The sequence below is a fragment of the Chaetura pelagica genome, unplaced genomic scaffold, assembly GCF_000747805.2.
Source record: "Chaetura pelagica isolate M959 unplaced genomic scaffold, ChaPel_1.0 scaffold119, whole genome shotgun sequence".
NCBI lineage: Eukaryota > Metazoa > Chordata > Aves > Apodiformes > Apodidae > Chaetura > Chaetura pelagica.
Window position 1 is genome coordinate 634,958 of NW_009954406.1, and position 19,988 is coordinate 654,945.

Sequence of the window (19,988 nt, forward strand, 5' to 3'; positions counted from 1 at the left end):
GAAACACATTTATTTATTTATTTGCCTTTAACTATTTTAGAAACATGGGGATTTAGTTTTCTTAAAGTGTGCTTCCTTGTATTTACTTTTCAGCCAAAGGACTGAAATTAAATTTGTGTAGGAAGCCAATAAATGGGGTTTATGAGTGCATGCAACTGCTCCTTATTTTCAGCCTATTACAAAATTAATTTCCCTGGCAGTTTGTAAATTTGTGAAATTTAGAACTTCAGGTAATACCAAAAGCAAATAAATGATGGAAGAACTTAAGTCCAGCTGCAAGACAGTGAGATTTGGCAACTTAGGCAGTTCTGAAACATTTTCATATGGGTTTATGTAAATACTTAAATCAGAGCAGCTCGTTAGTGTTTACAGATGGGGATTGTGTTCCCTAGGTCTGTTCTGTGGTTTCAGTGATGCACACCCCATAGGTTTTAGCCTTACAATTCAGTGAAAATATTTCTGCATTGTCTCTGGCCTGCTGAGGAACACCTATGTGAAGAGTCCAGGCATCAAAAAGCTTCAAAATCAGATGCTAATACCAGAAGTTGAGATACAAGTTTCTGTAACAGCAAAAGGAAAACGGATTTTTCCAACCTTTTTTTTTAAAAAATACTATTTTATTTTTTAAAAAAATACTATTTATATTTTTTTAAAAAAAACCCCTATTTTTAAAAAAAATAAAATGAGACCTCTACTGTCTCTTGGATTTTTCCAACATTTTTTTTTTTTTTAAATACTATTTTATTTTTTTAAAAAATACTATTTATATTTTTTTTTTAAAAAAACCTATTTTTAAAAAAAAATAAAATGAGACCTCTACTGTCTCTTGCTCTTGTCAAAACATGTTTAAAGAAGTGATTTGTAACAGATGGGAAGAAAGACTCCTCGGATTATTAGGTGAAAGGAGAGCCTAACTGACAAGAAGGGGTGAGGAGAGGATTGCTTTCTTTGAGTATATTGGGGAATCTATATGTTGGGGACTGAGGGAGGACAACAGGTGTATGACAACAAACAAGCTCCTGCCATTCATGAAACCTGATTCTGAAAAAGCTTTGCAATGAAACAGGCAAATCTTGCCCAAAACTTGCCTTTGGAAGGAAGATCAGTTCATTGTTCAAAGGGGTTGTGATGTGGTTCCTGAAATAGCAGGAGAAGGGATTTCCTGCAAGACCACTGTGCTTTTTGAGGCAGCTGGATTCTGCGTTATTTTCTGCCTCTGTTTAGCCCCTGTATGTAGCTCAGTAGGACAGCTGGGCTCTCCAGATGGCACTGTCACTGGCAAGGGACAGTCTTTGCCTTGCCTATCTGCAGAGCAGAAAGCATCAGTAATGGCAAACCACATTTGCCTTCCTTCTTCACCTTAAGCTCAATTCTGGCAAATCCAATTCCATTTATCACACTCTCCGTTCCTCTGCAGGATGATTTTGTGCGCATCTCCAGCTGGTGCTAAATGTGACTCAGAAGACAAACCTCTCCCATGATAAAGCAGAGGTGTGATTGCAACTCTGTCTAAGGACTTTCCTTAGCCCTGTCAAACTTCTGAAACAAAGCTTGTCATGAGCTAACCTTTTGGCTTCTCACCCTCCTGACAAAAAGTCCTGGGACTCATCCTTCCAAGGCTCATAAACACTAGCCTTAGTTTTACTCATGGTTTCCTTTTCTTCTTGCAGGATGGTAGATAAAATAGTTGGTCTCTTCAGAAGACCTAAGTCCATGTTCTGCCTTATACTTTTTACTCTGAGCTGAACACACCTTTTTAAGATACATAAGGCTCCAACAGGTAGACCCCAGGATTGGTGTCTGTATTTTATCTCTACTTTTTATGATTTTAGAACCTCTCATACTGTCATAACAACATTCAGTCCCAATGTTCTCAAGCATGTTTCCATCACTTCCCCTGAGAAGCTGCTCTAGAAGCTTTCCAGCAACCAAGATGCAAATAATTCAGCTTTGATCCATTAAATATGGCAGCACAGGAATGGAAATACTCATTGAGGCAGAGATGCCTGCAAGGGAATGGATACAGGGTCATTCAGTCTTACCCTTTTCATCAAATAGTAAAGAGTATACACCCTCTTTGTTGTACAGTTACCTCATTCTGGCTGTAACACTCCACAGAGTACAATGGAATTGCCTATGGCAAATTAGATGGCTATTTAAATAGTCTGACAATGTTATTTCTCCATGTAGTCTCATCAATAGAAACCAATATGATATAAATACCCTTTTTAAAGTAGTCTTTCATCTCTCTTACTTTAAAGGTGATCTTGAAATGTAAGACTACACTAAAATTAATGGGTTTGTATTTTTCAGAAAGATGTATTTGGTTTTATGTTTCAAATGTCATGTCTGTTTCTGGCTTATGCAATTAGAAAGTCAACTGAAAATATCTAAAATTTCTTTGTACGCTGAGTGTATACACTTACAAGTCAGGAGGCAAGTAACAGTGAACTGCTTTTATTTAAAAACACAAAGGAATATAAAAATGGAGAAAAATCAGCAGATGAATTGATCTGGCACATTGAACAGGTCTCAGACCTGAAGACATCTCTAAGATTGTGTTAGCAAATACACTTCTAGAAACCCTGGATTTACACAGAGAAACTCCAGGCTTTACCCCCTTTACTTAGGTGCTGTGAGTGTTATGATGACAGATCTGTGGCCCCTCATAAATGAAATAAAAGAAAATAAAATATAGAAAAGACAAAATAAAAAAACATACCACTCAAACCATCTCAACTATGTAGGGTGGGCTGTAGGTAGCTTTCATCTTCATCCCGTGCTCTTAGTAATTTATGGTGGTTCAAAAGGACTACAGCCAGCTCCCATCCTCTGGAGTGCAAAACACCACCTCTTCACTCCCTGCCATTTCTGTTTAGCAAGAATTACAGGATTTTGCACTGAGCCACACAAGAAAAACAGAGAACACTAAACTTTTAAGGCCAGCTAAGCCTGTCCAGTTCAGTTAAAAACAACTGCACAGCTAAAAGAACTGCATCATTAAAGAGAACACATGCAATTAAAGGACAGCATAGAATTCGGATCACAAGGGATTTTTTTAAATTACAACATTCAGCTGGAGACAAGATATATCTAGACTCATTCAGTTTGTCTTGTTTCATAATACAACCTGGTCACAACCTGGCCAATGAGCCATCCTGCCAAATTGGCAAGAAACTGTGAATTCAGACACATGTATCCATTGAGTTTTCCTCTGTTTTCTAGGTGTGAATCTCATAAAGACAAAAGCTTGCTTCCTATTTATGTTTTGCTTGTCAGAAGGAGTACTCATGTGCATTAACAGCACAAGGTGGATGATGGATAGATCTGAAAGGAGTAAGTGTCCATCAGTGGCTGGGTTTACCAACCCTCTGGCATGTGGTAAGGCAGTGTGGAGCCTGACTCAGCCCCAAAATACCCAGGGATAGACTTTCCCTTGTCAAGCATCCTTTTGTTCCCAAAAGTAAATTCCTTCTGCTCAGAGAACTGTGAAGAACACCCTGCCAGAGGCCGAAGTCCAAGATACTCCTCATTTATAAAATGTGCTGGTAGCTGAGAACCACAAGAAGTCCTAGTCCAAACCACCACCCACACATCCGGGCAGTATTATGCAGATTTTTGTAGCCATACTTTTAGTAAAGATTACATAAGACATTTCAAACATCAAGAGAAGGATTAAAGAGTTTGTGGCGCTTCAAGTGTAAAGGATTTTCTAGAAGAGGAAAAACCAGAAAAACTAGACCCCATCTCTGGCACTCCAGCAAGAATCTGATGTGTTCAGAAGTGAATGGGAAGGAGCAGGCTTGATCACAAATATTGGTATTTAATTTAAATTAATACAAACAAACCAACTAAAGGCTTGGCACTTAATTTCATTTGTATTAAGATGAAACTAAGATGCTTAACATTTTTAATGATAAACAAGAGTGAGAGAAAGAGACTCCAGAGTATCTAGGAATTTAGTGGCCAGGAAGTTGCCTAGGAGATGTGGTACAAAGGAGGGAGTCAAACCCACATGTGCCACGTTTCAGGTCAGTGCACTAGCCATGGGGCTAGTGTGTATTCTAAGGCTTTCTACCATCCATTGCCTTTTTTAAAAAAAAATAAATAAAATTGAATGCTTTTGTTACAGTGCAGATCAAAACCAGACACAAGAATCATAAATTTCTTTCTTCATTTTTTTTCATTGAAAATAACTAAGAGCAATTTGTAGTCTTTGAGTTGATGTGTATTTATATATGTAAGCAAAATTAAATGGCTCCAGTCAAAGAAAGAGATAAGAATACCTTCAGTTGCAGAAATCATATAAATATTTACAGCCCCCACCTAATTCTAATTTCAAAGTAGGAACCTAAGCTACCTCTTCCCAGGTGAATAAAATAATCATGAGGATTTTGCCTATTCTGGAACTGCTCCATTATTTCTCCTCTTTCTCATACCTCTTGTTCTGGCTAGAATTTCTTGCTTGACCCCATCGACTTAGTGATAAACATATTTCTAAGGAGCCTACTCAAATTTGGTTAATAACTCACTAATTCTTTTTTTATTTACATGAAAAGGTTGATCTGTCATTTCTAGCAAGACCCAAGAGGCATTCCTACCAAAATGTTTTCCAAACTATTTATCTTTTAAAGGAAAAATAAATTCAGTAACCCAGTGAATTAAAGCAGACCAGCTGCACACAAAGGGACAAAACCAAAACAGATAGAAGTAGAAGAAGCAGTTCAGTTATATATGGGGTACTGATGGATTAAATTGTGGCAGAAAGACCGAGCCACTCTAAGAGAGTGTCAGATATTCATTGCTATGGGCTTGAAAAATTGTAAGAAAGGAGTAGTATGCTGAGCTAGCTCAGGAAAAAGAGCCCTCTTCCCTCTTGCCACATGCTGGGTGCCTGGGTAGGGGAGGTGGTGAGCCCTGGGGTAGTTTGATATCACTTCTCATTCCTGTTTCCACAGTAGTGTTTGTGGGGCAGCAACACAATCCTATTCTCTGTGTTTCTGTTGACCACAGTTTTTTAATGGCATGCTTTCCCACATCTTGGAGAGCTGGGAGTGGAACACGTGCAGATGCTCAGGCATTCAGGTGGGGCACAATGCCATCCCACACATGGGTGTTCCCCAGGAGCAGGACACTCAAAAATCCAGAGCTGCCAAGTAAGGGCACTTTTAAACTCAATTTATAACATTGTAAGGGCTTGGAAATGCTAATTTCCTTAATGGCCTTAATGTTGGGAGGCTGTATTTTGTGTTCAGAGAGGGTTGCACTTAAATTTATAGCAACAGTTAGAGTTCCTCACATGCCTCAGCAAACCTCTGTGCACACGAGTGGGCATTTCATGGCTGTTTTCTCTGCATGTGCCGCTTCACACAGAGCACAGCCAGGTGCCATTTCTTTCACAGCTCAGAGCATGTCTGTGTAAGATTGAAGAAATCCAATCTAAAATTGTCTCTTACTTTCAGAAGGATTCTCAGTGCCCACTAGTTAGCAAGCCTGACACTGGCAGCTTCTCAGAATATGCTTTTTTTTTGCCCCAAACTTCTTTGCTACTCAGCATCCGTGGTAACTAAGGACTCTCTCTTGTTTCTAGCATCCATAACATTATGCTATTTCAAAACCACAGGTAAGAAGTATTAGCTGAAGCTCTGACTACTTCTGTCTACAGGAGTAAAAAGTCAGGACCTGGTGATGCATATCTATGTAATTAAATAAACTCTAGAGTAATTCTAGCTGCTATAATTTTAGATTTATGCCAGTGCTTCATAGAAAGTTCTCTAAGCACAATGTAATTACCATGTACCTTTAGCAATTAATATTTTCTGCTGAGGACATTCTCTGTTCATGCCTGAATATATTCATATTTCAGAAGGGAATATAAAAAACTAAAATATACAGCTGAAAGTGTACTAAAGACTGAACTGAAATTTAGCAATAAAGGATCCATTGTCAGGATTAAAAAGCCCGAATAATTTCCACATGGATAAACTTTGTTTTGTCCTGTTACTTTACCCAGGTGAGTAACAAGACCCTGAAGAGATGCCATTTAGCCATTTTGGCTTTGAAGAGCTCTGCTTTCTTGCCCCCTGCCCTGGGCCAGAGCACGACTGTGGTGCCAAATGCCTGTGCATGTAAAGCAAGGGCTCCCACTTGCCTCCAAACAGTTACCTGACGTGGCATCCCCAAAGAGTCTATAATCCTTGTTTATCTTGCCCTGCATTGCTCAATATCCAGTGACTAAGCACCTTTCCCTGCCACCCACTGGCATATTTTCTCTGTTTTTTTATACGTTGTGAAACCTCCAATAATTTTTGTTTGGTGAGGTGAGAAACCATCCTGCACATTTTGCAGGATCTTATCGGGGAGCTCTTGCAGCCCCAGGAAAACTTGAGCTCTCTTACTTGGCACATTGGTAAAGGCTCAGTTTTGGGTAAAGCTGGTTGTGCTCCTGCAGAAGCTGTGCCCCAGCTTGGCAGCCATCAAACCCCAGCAGAAACACTGGCCAGCTGACTGGGGGCACACCAGGTACAGGGGGAAGCTGCAGAAATTGCCTTGGCTGTGCATGTAATGGAAGTAACATTTATATGAGCAATCATACAAGATCCAGGAAATGGAGATAATTGGAGAGAAAGCACTAAGGGACAGTTACTGGGTGAGTAAGGAGCAGATGCTGGATGAGAGGCACTGAACAAGCTGTGGAGCTGTGCTGGAGTGGCCTGGGAGCCTCCCCGGGGCCAGACGGCCGAGGCAGCTGCTGGTATATTCCTGCTTCTTGGAATGAAGGGAACCAGATGATACAACCTCAGCACTGTGTCTTGACAGCCCTGTGCTTCCACGCTGCTTAGCAGAGCCTGAGTACACTTGGAGTACTCATTAACATGAAGCAGGCATCCATCTCGTGCTGGCCAAGAGACAGAGCTCTCTGATTTATGGCTCTACAGGACGTGTCCATACTAACTTTAGGCTTAAAATAAGCAGATTGAATTGCTAAAAGGAAAGAACATAAACACTTACTGGATTTTGCTGAAGTGGTAAAGGTTTTTCGCTTGGAAGTTGTCTCTCTTTGTTTTTCCTGTTGCGTTCCACCAGTCAAGGGCTTCACCTGTATTTTAGGGAAGGCACAGCTGTGGGATTTGCACCTCACAGGCTGCCTCATGGTGAGGAGTGTAATAAATGCAGTTCAGCCAAGCAGTCATCAGAAGCAGGAAGCTACTTCAAGTACCAAACGTGCTGTGCCAGTGGCCAGAAAAGAGAGAATTGTCAATGAAAATGAGGCCATACACAGAGTGATGTAGCAGGGGGTCATGGTGTGCCCACCCCAGCCCCAGCAGGTCCCAGCACTGGGAGCAGACCATGCTGAGCATGGGGACACACACATGACAATAAACGCTTAAGCCCTGAAATCTGAAGGAAGTCAACTGGCCTGGAGGAAGCACTGAACTATCAGAGTAGTTGGTAGTGGGGAAGAGCTTACCCTGTGGGACAAGAATGCAGTGCAAACCTTCCTTGCTATGGGGAATGTGGATCTAAGGTAGCAAACCACAGACATGACTATTATGGCTATTTCTCATGTGATGCAAATCAATAATAATTCAATTATTTTCTATTAAATTTACTGACGAGGCCCTGCTCCTGACACCCTCTGACCATCTCTCATCAGAGGTAGAATTTGTTTTCCTCATGGTGAGGTTCAAGACAACTACTGGAGGAACAGCAACTAAACCACAGGGCAGCAGATTTTGGGTACTAATAATGATATCAGGTGCAAGTTTGTTCAGAGACAGCAACTTTGGGTTTTGGTCTTAGGTGTAAGAAGTTTAATATCACCTTTTCAGAAGATCACCATAGCTGAAAACACTGTTATTGCCATTGGAAAAATAGTTCTTGATGTATCTGTAAGGAAAGATCCCCAGAAACAAATATATAGCCATATGCTAATTGTGCACACATTATAAACACTTTCATGACTGCACACACTTTCTAAGGATTTGACCAGCCAACAGAACAAAATCCAGAGCCGTGTTCAACATACCAGCCTGACTAAAGGCAACAGATTAAGAAGTTTTGGCAGAATAAGAAACATTACTGAGACATTATGTATGTGGTTAAGACAGGACAAGTCAAACAGGAAAACTCATATACCAAGAGGAAAAAATTGGTCTCTAGAACAAATTAGGAATATATTTCTTTGTGATAATTTTTTCCAAGAGACACCCTTACTCCCCTCAGGTAGCCAGAGGTTGTAATAGATAAACAAGTGTTAGCATATATCAGAGCTACTGCATTGGTCATCTAATAATGTCATAGAATCATAGAGTGCTTTGGGTTGGAAGGGGCCTAGAAAAATCATCTAGTCCAACCCCCTGCCATTAGCTGGAACAGAGTTCATTAGATCAGGTTGCTCAAAGTCTTATCCAGCCTGACCTTGGACGCTTCCAGGGATGAGGCATCCACAGCTTCTCTGGGCAACCTGCACTAGTGTCTCAGCACCCTCATTGTCTCCTAGAAGGGTCCACTAGTCGTCATCATTATGAAGTAGCTGGGATCAAACCCATACCACAACCACAGCTGAAGGACTCACCACCATTGCACAAAGTGAAACTAGATGCTTTGGGAAAGAATTCTAGGCCCACATGACACAGAGGGGCTGAGGGACTTGATTGGTTTACTTCAAGCTTTTTTTATATGAGTATGAGATTTTGTATCATTGAAATGCTGAATAATAAATGCTTTTATTGTTTTTGTTTGATGAAAATAAGAGCAAACTGTGCCTGTAGGGTGGTTTCTTGAGCCATAGACTCTTGATTAGTGGAGAGACCCTTTGCTTTAGTGATTTTTCTTGAACTGTCCCAGGAGGGTTTGCTCAGCCTAAGCAGCAGGGAGAAGAACATGTTTAACTTGCCTTAGCCAAACTGTAGCTGAGAGAGGACATGAAAGACATCTGTAAGGCAAAGGAAAATGCATAACAACAAAGCCAAGAGATACAATCTGAGTATAAATGAAGTAGACCAAAAATTAAGGGGGAGTGAAAGGTTTCCAACCCAAAAAGAGGAACGAAGTTGTGAGAAAGGTTCTTAATAGAAATGGGGGTGAAGAGCAAGAAAATGGGAGCAGAAAATCCTTTTTATTTTAAGGAGTTGTCTAGTCAATGGACAGGCAGGATGGACTACATGTTACCATTGCTTCTTGGCACACAGGTCTGGCTTCTCCTTCTGATTCTGTGTCTGGTGGCTCTACTTTACAATGAACAAGAAGTGGAAAACCATGTTTTATCTCTGTTCTGAGGTCAGCGTTGCTGCTATGAACTTACTCTGTTGGGATGGATTGGATGTTCTCAGTATGTATGAAGCTCTGCTCTCAAACAGCTATAGCCAAACCAGGGGGGGTGGAAGTCAAAAAGGTACAACAAGCATAACCATATATCAAAAGCTTTCTTGTGAGGAACAAGTTGGTAGGCTAAGATGCTTCCATTTGAAGAGAGGGTAAAACTGAGGATGTAAGCCAAAGTATCCAAGTCATGGTAGCAGGAAGCAGAGCTGAATAAAGTGTTTGCAACACTTTTTCCACTGCAAGCCCTGGGAAGCATTGGAGGGATCCAGGAACCAGAGCTGAAAAAGGCAGGCAGACATGGTCCTTCACAGAATGTCCCCAGCAAACCCTGCCCAAGGGTGCAATGTCTGTGGGGCCAAAATGAGGCTCAGCAAGTATCAGCTCAAGAAGTTCCCTCATCTGCAAGAAGTCCTTTTCAGGGAAACCATTACAGGAATGATGATATTTACTTTCTCTGTTCTTGTTTCTCCATAGTCTACTCATGCCATTGCTGGAGATGGGCTATTGGGCTGCAAGGACCTTCAGCCTGACTGTCCTTATGTTCCCTTCTGACTTTGTTTATAAGATTGTGGGGGATGAATCAAAAGCAGCTTCTGAAGTGAAGATGGATGGAAAAAGCATGGATAGATTTATTTTCCTTGGAGAGCAGCCATATGTAAATAGTATAATTAGTTCTGGAAATGAGGAGGGTGACTTAGTTATGCTCCCAACCACCTTCCCCTCAGCTCATCTTTGACACCTTTCAAGGGAAACAGCCTGAAGTCATGGGAAAACTTCTGTTTCTTCAGCTTCTGGAGAGAATCACTTACAGCAGTCTGCTTGGTCTAAGTGCACTTCAGATTCTCTTGAAATAGTTTATTTCTAATTAACTTTTTTTTTTTGGCAGGGAGTGAGGATGGATCTGTTGACAATCAGAAGTGGTCATAAGGCTTTTATGTTCTCAGGCTGGATTGGAGCACCTCAGAGAAATACTGGGGAAAAACTGAACTTCTGCCAGTAACTGCAGTGCTCTAGGCAGGAGGTAGACCATTGCAATACAGGAAATATGATGATAGACAACAAAATAAACAGAGGAAGAGAGGACCCGGATGTTTTTTCCTCCTCATACCTTCCCATGAATTCATAATTAAAAATGACTGCATCATTCTGCAAAGAGAAAGTGTATCATCTGCCTTAGCTCTCTACCCCAAACTTATTAAAAGTCCATAAAAATGTGGCTCAAGGAACATATCACAGGAGTACAACATCTTCAGTTTGAGCATTTCTTACCCCACATGTAGGGAAGGCTCTCACCCAATATTCAAAATTAATGCTATAAATAATCCCAGTGATGTGTTATTAAGAACAGTAAGATTTTAATTGCTTTCTGGCAGTTTTAGCTTACACTTCACACTGTACTTCATCTGTGCTTTACAGATGTTAAAGCCCAGAGCTCTCCTCCAGCAACTAACAGTTTGGCAGCATTTGTAGAGCAGTTGGAAGTTAAAACTCAGAACATGTTTATAAGAGCCTGGTATTAGAGGGGTATGATATTTTTCATATTAAGGAATGATATATATGACAGTAATCACAGCATCTTTGCAGCAACCTATTTATAAGGATCAGAATCTCCTTCTGTCACCTATTCTCACGCTAGGTCTGCTTTATGTTGAAATCTATGAATAATCCAGTACTAGTAGCATCAGGTTTTATTAGTTGAGGGGAGGGAAAGCAAGAGGTCTACTCTTCTTTCAGTCCTTACAAGCAGATCTCCATGGTAGAACAATCATGACAGAGTTGGGATTTGGCTCAGAGGTTAATGCTACCTTTGCTTTGCTTCACATGATTTTGAAGAATTTCCTCTTTTTTTGCAAGGCAGCTGAGCACAGAAGATGTTTGAGACTGCAGGGAAGCTGAAAGACAAGTAAGGCTGGCAAGATTAGGGCTGAGAATTTAATTCGTGGTTTGAGCAGTTTTTGATGGTGTATTCAGTTGTATAACTCTCTACCATTGCTTTGAAATAAATTAAAACATTTGTGGAATTATCTATCTTACCAACACTTCTGTATTGACAGGGCTCTCTGCTACAGCCATTATGATTTTCCCCTGGGAGGAGCTAGCTTGATATCTTGCTAGTTTGAGTTAAATGACTTAAATGATAAGTGGCATTTTGTTCTCATTACACTAAGAAAAGTCAATCAATATAAAGCACATCAATGCATTAATGTAAAAGCAGAAACCAAAGAAAACTGATATTAAATGGAAATTTAGAATCCATTATATTGAACACTACAACTCAATTTCCTGAACTAGAGTTGACAAACCACTAGCAAATGTCCAGCAGGGAATAGTTCTGCACGGATTATACTGACTAGATGATTTAATAGGTCTTTTTCCTCCCTAATACCTATGAACATATCAGAATCAATGGCAGCCCACTTAGTGGAAGTACCTTCCCTCCTACCCTCCAGATGCTTGGGTCAAGCTACCTACGTGAAGCGATGCTAAGAGAGATTTGCATTACATCCTGGGGGGGCTGGGAAGCCCCTCAGAGAAATCCCAGGCCAAAATCCTGAAGGAGTTCACTTTCAAATCTGTCAAATCCCCTCCTCCTTTCCCACAGAGGATCTTCGGTCAGAGCTTTGCTCCAGGAGAGGAGCTGCCAGTCTCCAGAGGTAGAGACTGGCCCCAGCAGAAGTGGGGGAGCAAGGGGGCTGTTCCCTAGCACCTCCTCCACTCCCATGGATTTTCTGGTCCCTGCAGATGTGTGAAAAGAGAAGGGGACAGCTATGCAGCTGGGACCAGGCCCTGACTTATCCCCTGTGAGGGCTTCTCCTCTGTTTAAGAGCCTTGATAAAATCTAACCGAGCAATATGCCAAACAGCCTGGCTGTGTGGATTTATCCAGGTTGGTTTTCTCCTGCTCACACCATCCCACTGGCTGTGAAAAGTTTCCATCCAAGGAGAAGCAACAGCCACCTCCTCTGTATTGCCAAGGTTTTATTGCACTTCTCATTTCTGAGCTGTCATTTCATTTAATTTCCAGTAGATGCTACTCTACCCTAGATGCTCACTGGAGCCAGTAATCGCTCCTTCCCTGAATGCCAAACATTTACAGCAATGTTTCTGTGTGTGTTTTCAGAATACAGGAAAACAGTCTTTAGCCATCAAAATTTGATCAGTGATGTGAAACCGATTAATTAAGAAGGGAAAAGGAAGGAGCAGGGCTATGAACCAGATCCTGTGCTATGCCTACCCAATGAAGCCCACAGCAAAAGGCTAATACAGGACTGGATTCAATAATTTAAATATGTTTGGTAAACAGTGGCAAGAATACCTGAAATCACATTGTACATCAGCAGTGCTGGTAAAAAGCAAGCATGGTTATATGATAAGCAATAAAATCTTGCTGCTTAGTAGTGAAATAAGGGAAAATGGAATAAAACATCCTTTCTGGAAGAACCATTATGAATATAAATGTACAAATTTGATGACAAATAGCTTCATGTTTCCATTTACAATATTGGATATAATTTGCACAGCTCATTTTTTATCTATTTTGACATATTTATCTGGTTTTCTCAAAAAAATCTTCTGGTGGAATCCTTTTTATTAAAGAAAGTGAGATAGGTACACTTGTAAACTCTTTTGGAGCAAAGAACATTGTTTAGCTAAAAAAAAAAGATCATTTTTTAGACATTTCAACCCATGTCTCCTCTGAATGCTCTATGCTGTGGGCTCAAGAGCCTGCCAGCCTTTAGAAAGTATGGAAAAAAATAATCTCCTAATCTGAGCTGGGCCATATTGAAAAGAAAAGGTTCAGATCCTTGCCCTAATTTGTATTCCTGTTATTTGTTGTCATGCATTTTATATGCTCATCCTGCAACGACTGGGAGGATAAATCCTGATTCCAGGTGTCCCACATAAAGCAATTGCTCCATGTGAAAGAAGGGAGGACACTTAATTTCTACAAGATCCCTGTCATGATATCAACCCCCCAGTAGGATAAAGGCCAACAGCACCAGCTCACAGACATCCCCATTCAATCCCCTCACTTCCTTCACTGCCTCTGAGCAGGATGTGCCCTAAAATCACTTTCTCCCACCCTTGCTCTCAAGACAAGACCCATTCTTGCTGACTAATAAAACACCAGAAGTTCTGTGAAATTACCAAAAAGGTAAAAAAGACTACAAGGAAGCATTGCTTCAGACTATAATGAACAAAATCTGCTGTGAATATTAATGAACGATGCCAAGCAAAGTTTTACCAACATTGCCTATTTCTATAGCGACTTATCTACAAAGTCTTCGGTGTTTTTTTTCCTCTGATACTTTCAGTAAATTTTAAAATAAGTGGCAGCATTAACTTAATCTTTTATTTAGCTAATAAGAAAAGGTTGCATTAGAGCTTTCCTGGAATAAATGTAAGTGTACTTTAAACTGAACTCATAATGGCAATTCCCCATTCAGCTGGGAAAGGCTCTAAATACAGCTTTGCCAAATCTTGAGCTTTTATTGCAAGTGTCACGTTATCTGACCTTTTTCTTAAAGCTCTAGTTACCAGAATCATGTTATTATGTGAAAATCTCAGCTTTTATTAGGAGAAGAAAGGTTTCCAGCCTTGATGTCTACAGAGAAAATGTCAATTCCAAAGGCTCCTAAAGCAAATGAGAGGTACCTGAGCATCTACTGTTAAAAAAACCCCAACATGATGGAGCTTCAGCTCTACACTTTGGGCATCTATAACCATGAGCATTACAGTAGGTGCTGCAGCTGTGTGGGAAAACTATACACAGAGTAGGGGGGAAATGGTTCAGTCATCTGCCCTTTGCCTGAGCAGCCACCCTTTGGGATCCCTTCCCACACCTGGGAACACTTATCTCCAGGTACCATTACATAGAGAGGCTTTAAGGCTGTAACCTTGCTAGAAGATGCTGGCTTCCCTTCTCGCCCTCATCACTGCTCTTTATCACTGTCTCTCTCACTGAGTCCTGATCCTCCTCCACTCCATTCCCAAGACAGTTTGTTTCTCATTTGAACTTTAGCTGCTTGAAAGATAATGTCAACAGCAATCACGGCGGAGGCAAGCTTTGCAAATAGGATGCTGTTGCTTTGCATAAAAGATAATCTTTGTTGAACATTCTGCGTGGGAACCTTCATTTGGCACCAGGAGAAAGATGACTACAAAAGCATCCCAGGCAGCAGAGCGTAAGCACATCGGGTGCCACATGTCACACTCGTAGTATGAGTTACAAACACAGGGTCCTGCATGGTGCAGAAGTTACACCGTGGAGTAGAGCTGCTCCAGTGCCAGCTCTGCTGCTACCTGCTGGGCCTTCCTGGTGCCCCTTGCACCCCAAGGCTTCCCTGCTCCCCCACCAATTGGCCACCGGGACCTCAAACATGGCAAGCACAAGTGGAAAAAGAAAAGGAGAGCAGATGGGTGCTGGCAGCCCCTGGGGTACTGACAGGTCCCCAGGCAGTGCCACCCTTACCCTGTCCCCTACAGTGGTAGCCCTGGAGAGCTCAGCCTCAGCCACCCTGGGCAAACTGCTTGCATTGCCTTCACCTCTTCCCCACCACAATGCTGAGCACCTCCACCACAAACCAAGCCCTTCCCTGGAGAACACTCATTGTGACACAGGAAGGGACACTAAAGGGTTTTCTCATTTTCTTTCAAATGAAAGATGATGGGCCAATTTGGAAAAGAAAGGGGACATGGTGATGCTGCCATCACTTTGCTGTGAGATCTGGAGCAAATCCCTCAAACACCCTGTGCTGAGTTTACCCGACCATGAAACACCCACAGACCTCACAGCAGTATCCTGAAATTAACTGCAATTTAAGATTCTCCAGGATAAACTGCTTCAACAGGGAAGAGCATTATGATTTATAGATGATTCCTTTAGCATTTAGGGTTTTCCACAGGCCAGGTTCAGCCAGGAAAGCCTGCGGATGCCGTGGTTGTGATCTTTTTCCCTTCCATGCAAATGGTAACCTAGGTGATATGCAAACACATCTGCTGAAATCAAGGCAGAGTTTTACTCCTCACCCTGCTCAGGCACAAAGAACCGCAGCAATTAGGGAGGTTCAGAAAGACCATTCAAACACAGAGTGCAACATATGAGCAGCACACAACTGCATATTTGAGTAAGATAAGATTAGTAAAGAAAAGTAATCTCTTCTAAGAGGCCCGCTAATCCATTAGGAAAAACAAACAAGCACTTATTGTTATTATTATTTGTTCCATTTTCCTGAAAATGTTTTCAGTGCCAAAGTGATACTTACTCTTCCGCCTGCTGTGGTGTCTGGGTGAGACGTTAATTCACAGGTGATAAATGAGAAACTGAAAGAGACTTTTCCAGAAAAATGGAAGATACCAAGACTGATGCCTCAGGTAGGCTATAATTAAGCCATCAATTACAGCATGCACTATCTAAAACCCGCAGGGTTAGTTTTTCACTTTACAGCTGGATGGGGCATAAACAACATCCTTTGTACAATGGCTCTGCCAGCGGTTTTAATTGATTGCTGTATTGATTAGGTGCATGCAGAGGGCTGGGGCTTTTCTGTGAAAAGTTTTTGGTATCCCATTACAGGGCTCGTGGCTTAAGTGAGTAACATTTCAGTTGTTACTCTATGCTCCCCCAATGGTTTTTTACACTCTTAGCATCCCCACAATTGAGCTGGTGTCTGTGTAATGCTGAATGGCTGATCAGTTTGGAGGAGATGGATGGGACCTCAGGCCTGGTACCCTGTCTGTTCTGGACTCAATTCAGGTATGGACTGGGGAGAACTTACTAAAGAGCTCCAGAGCCAGGTACAAAGAAACTGCACAGCTGGAAAAGCAGATGCTTGGCACACTGGGAACCCCAAATTTAGGTTTCTGAGTAATAAAAAAATGGTTTGGATTGGAACGGTTTGGTTAAAGACCATCTAGTTCCACCTCTTCTGCCATGGGCAGGGACATCTCCCACTAGACCAGGTTGCTTAAAGCCCCATTCAACCTGGCCTTGAACACTTTCAGAGATGGGGCATCCCCAGCTTCTCTGGACAACCTGTGCCAGTGTCTCACCACCCTCACAATCAAGAATTTCTTCCTGATACCTCATCTACATCTACCTTTGAGTAGGGCAGGCTGCAGAGTGAAGATCAGAAATGCTGACTTGCTCATAGCAGCAGCAGGGATATTTTTATTTTTAAAGCTCCAGTTTCTGACCATACATTGGGCAGAGAGAGGTGTGAAGCGAATGCTGTTGCACAACTGTCTGTTACAGCTTGTGTTCAAAGCCAGAGGGTGGGTGGGGAGGGACTGGTTACACATCTCTAGCAGGAACCCTAAAGGATGTTGTAACAGCCACATGGAGAAAACATCTGCTCATTAGCAAAGCTGCTCCGTTTCAGACACCAAGAGCGCACAAGCACGAACAAGCCCTGAGCGGAGGCTGCTCACATGTAAATTCCCCACACCAAGCTCATGGCCAGTGTGCTGGGCTGCCCCGGCCCCCCGCACCTTTAGTCTAGCCTCTCACTAACCTGCTTTGCTCAGCAGCAACCTCTGCCCAGGAGCTCGAGGCCATATTTCAGGTTTTCCCCCCTGGCCACCTGCGTTGCCTCAGCTTCTTATTTTCCTTCATGCAAACACACCCACCCAGCTACTGGATTTTCCCCTGGGTTTAGTTTCTATGTTCTTTCACCTAGTCACCTCCCCATGCCACATCTCAGCCACTTCTCTCTGAGGCCATGAGAAGCCAGGAAGATGATTGACCATCCACTTCCCAGGCTGCTCCTTCCCAAGTCAAATCCTGTCCCCTCTGCCAGAAATGGCTTCATCCCAGTTTTTCTCTTCCTGGGAAGCTGTTAACAAGTCCTTACTCCCTTGGTGAAGTACAGACATACACAAACTTATGTGCCCCTCAAATGTCCTGGAAGCTGTCTCAATGGTGTGATCCCAGAGTAGCACCAGAGGATTATCCACTGGATTTTCAGATGGGTAATAACATACAGATGGGTCCTAGTATTTTTCCCAGTCCTTGATTACCCAGGCTCACAAGAGTCAGATGCTTGGACCCTCACATACACCCACCTCCCAGGGCTGGTGTCAATATGCCCTTTGGATTAGAGAATCTGCAGGAAATGAGGGCAGGAAATGTTGGATTCCAGCTGAGCTGGACCCATCCAAACATCCCAGTGCATGAGCAGTTTTGTGGTGCATGCCCAGCTCCTCGCAGGGGAGGGCTGGAACCAGGGACCTCACCAGGAGATGTTCACCATTTGTTAGCCAGGCAAGAATAATAATAATAAAAAAGCCTAGAGCCCACATTTTCTGTCATCTCAAGCCCCAAGTATACTTGAAGAGTCTGAAGTCTTTTGACAGAGTTTTATGCTTGCAGAGGGGGATTTTATTTTGAACATCCTTTAAATACTCAGTAGGTAGGAGTATTTCCAGTTTTGGAGTGGTGCGTGTGCTCTGATAAATAAAATCAGCCTACAAAGTGGACCTTTGCATTGACAATCAATACACCAAGTATCTGCACTAGTGACTCACACAGCCTGCCATGGGTTCTGTTTAGTTATTCAATGTCGAGTTTATTTATATTACAAATATTTCTATTTTAGATATTTTAATATCAATGAACATATTTCACAATACGTATTTATAGAAAGGATAGAGTTTTGCACCCAGTGATGTGCTGAAGTCTTCATAAACTAAAAAAAGTTTGTGGCATCATCTATTGCTCATCTCAAAAGAGAGAAAACTGTAGGTCCAAAGCATGGTGGTAGCAGTTGGTACCAGTTGAAAGAAATACTTTTCTTAATCACACTAATGTTTAGTCAAATGCTGTTATACTTCTTGACCCAAATAGTGTCACTGGCCCAAGTTCTTCTCCCAGGTACACTCATCATGTCTAGAATAGATCTATTCAGACATGCCACCAGCTTTGCTGCCCTGTAGACCAAGCTGGCCCATGAAGAGGGGTCAATGTGCCTGCCAAATGGGGAAAGGAGGCAGAGTTTTATCTCTGCAGCTCAAACACTGCATTTTAAATACAAGTTCTTGCAGCTCCCTAGTTACTACTTGCAGAAATCACTGCTTAAGCAGAAAGGCCTTCTTGTATTTATTTTTTTTTAATATACAAGTTTGACAGAGTCCAGTTCCATCTACATGGGCAGACATCATAGCACCAGTTGTCTGAAACCCTAGGAGTCTCTCCCAGTAGGGAAGCCAAGCCACAAATAGCTTTGAAACATTTGGTGGCCACTAGAAAGGAAAAAGTTTCCAAAATATCATTCTGATTTTTTTTTCCCCTGAGACTTCAGAAGGATGGACAATTAAAACTTCCTTGATGACAGAAATTTGCCAACTTATGAAGCACTTCATGGGAAATCTGAGTCTCAGAGCCTCTGAGAGATGCCATTTTTCAGTCCTAATCTTCTGAACTCCAATTAGTGCCTAGGATTTTGGATCAGATGCCAAACTTTCCCCACAGTCTTTTGACTCACAGGTGCTGGAGCACCCTCTCCCCTGCACCCCCCAGGCTGGTGCATGCCTGGCTGCCTCCAGGCCAGCCCCAGCACCACATAGGGCTGCTTGTCAGCTTACTCAGTCCCAGCAGCAGGACAAATGCACCCAGAGAAACGAGTCTACAAAGCCAGAGGTGCAGCAGCCAGCCCATCCCGAAGCACAGAGTTTGCTGCAAAGGGTGCTGCACTTTGGGGGATGGGCCTCTCAGTGCTCAAAGGTGGAACTGGAGACAGAAATGTTGAAATCTGCAGTGGGATGGGCATCTGTGGGGTTATGACATTTGGGGTAGGCTGGGACAAGACTCTGCAAAGTCTATGGGACACCCGTGCCAGCCTGACACACAGGGGTGCCTCCCTGTCACCTCGCAGTGGGATGATGTTGGAGCTTGCAGAGGCTTCCCATGCACACTTTCTGGGCTCAGAACAGCTTGCTGGGGTTGGTGAAATGGGATCTTAAAAAGGCAGTATTAAAAATCTCTCTCTCTGAATGCAGATCTGGAGTAACCATTGAGCAGCACTGAATCTGAGGGGAAAAGGGCCCCCACGGGGTTTGGCATGATGCACAGCAGCTGGGATGGGAGCCCTCACCTGCTGGTCTGGCTGACCATCCTCCTCCCACAGGAGTCAGGCCGTGGCTCTCCTCCAGCCCCCAACCCTGCTTGTTTTCATGCAGTTTTGGGGCTCCCCAGGCTGTGGGTTGGGAGGGAATGGCCGTGTGGTGCCGGTGTGACAGCTGTGTGCCCATGTGGGGCTGCACCTGATGGGCTTGGAACTGCACTCATGCCCCAAATGCTGAAAAGCCACCAGCCTCCCCTACTGCCAAGCAAACAGTGCACCAGCTTAGAAATACTAACACTGCTCTAACCCCGACACATTGCAAAACACTGCAGGACCCTAAAGGCAAGATCTTAAGTGTCTCCTTACTGGGAACTGATGGTGCTTAGGGACAGACACAGCAAAACCCTCTTCTGGGTAATGACTGAAACCTCTGGGTATGATCTATAGTATGTGGAGAGGCAGAAATAGACGGTGGCCACAGACCCGAACCAGAGCAGAGGCCTGTGCTCTGTCTGGTGGTGAATTAAAACCACTGGGTGGAACAAGCTCATTTGCTTCAAAGCAAAGTGGGAATTCCTGGCTGGCCATACAGCTGCAGGAC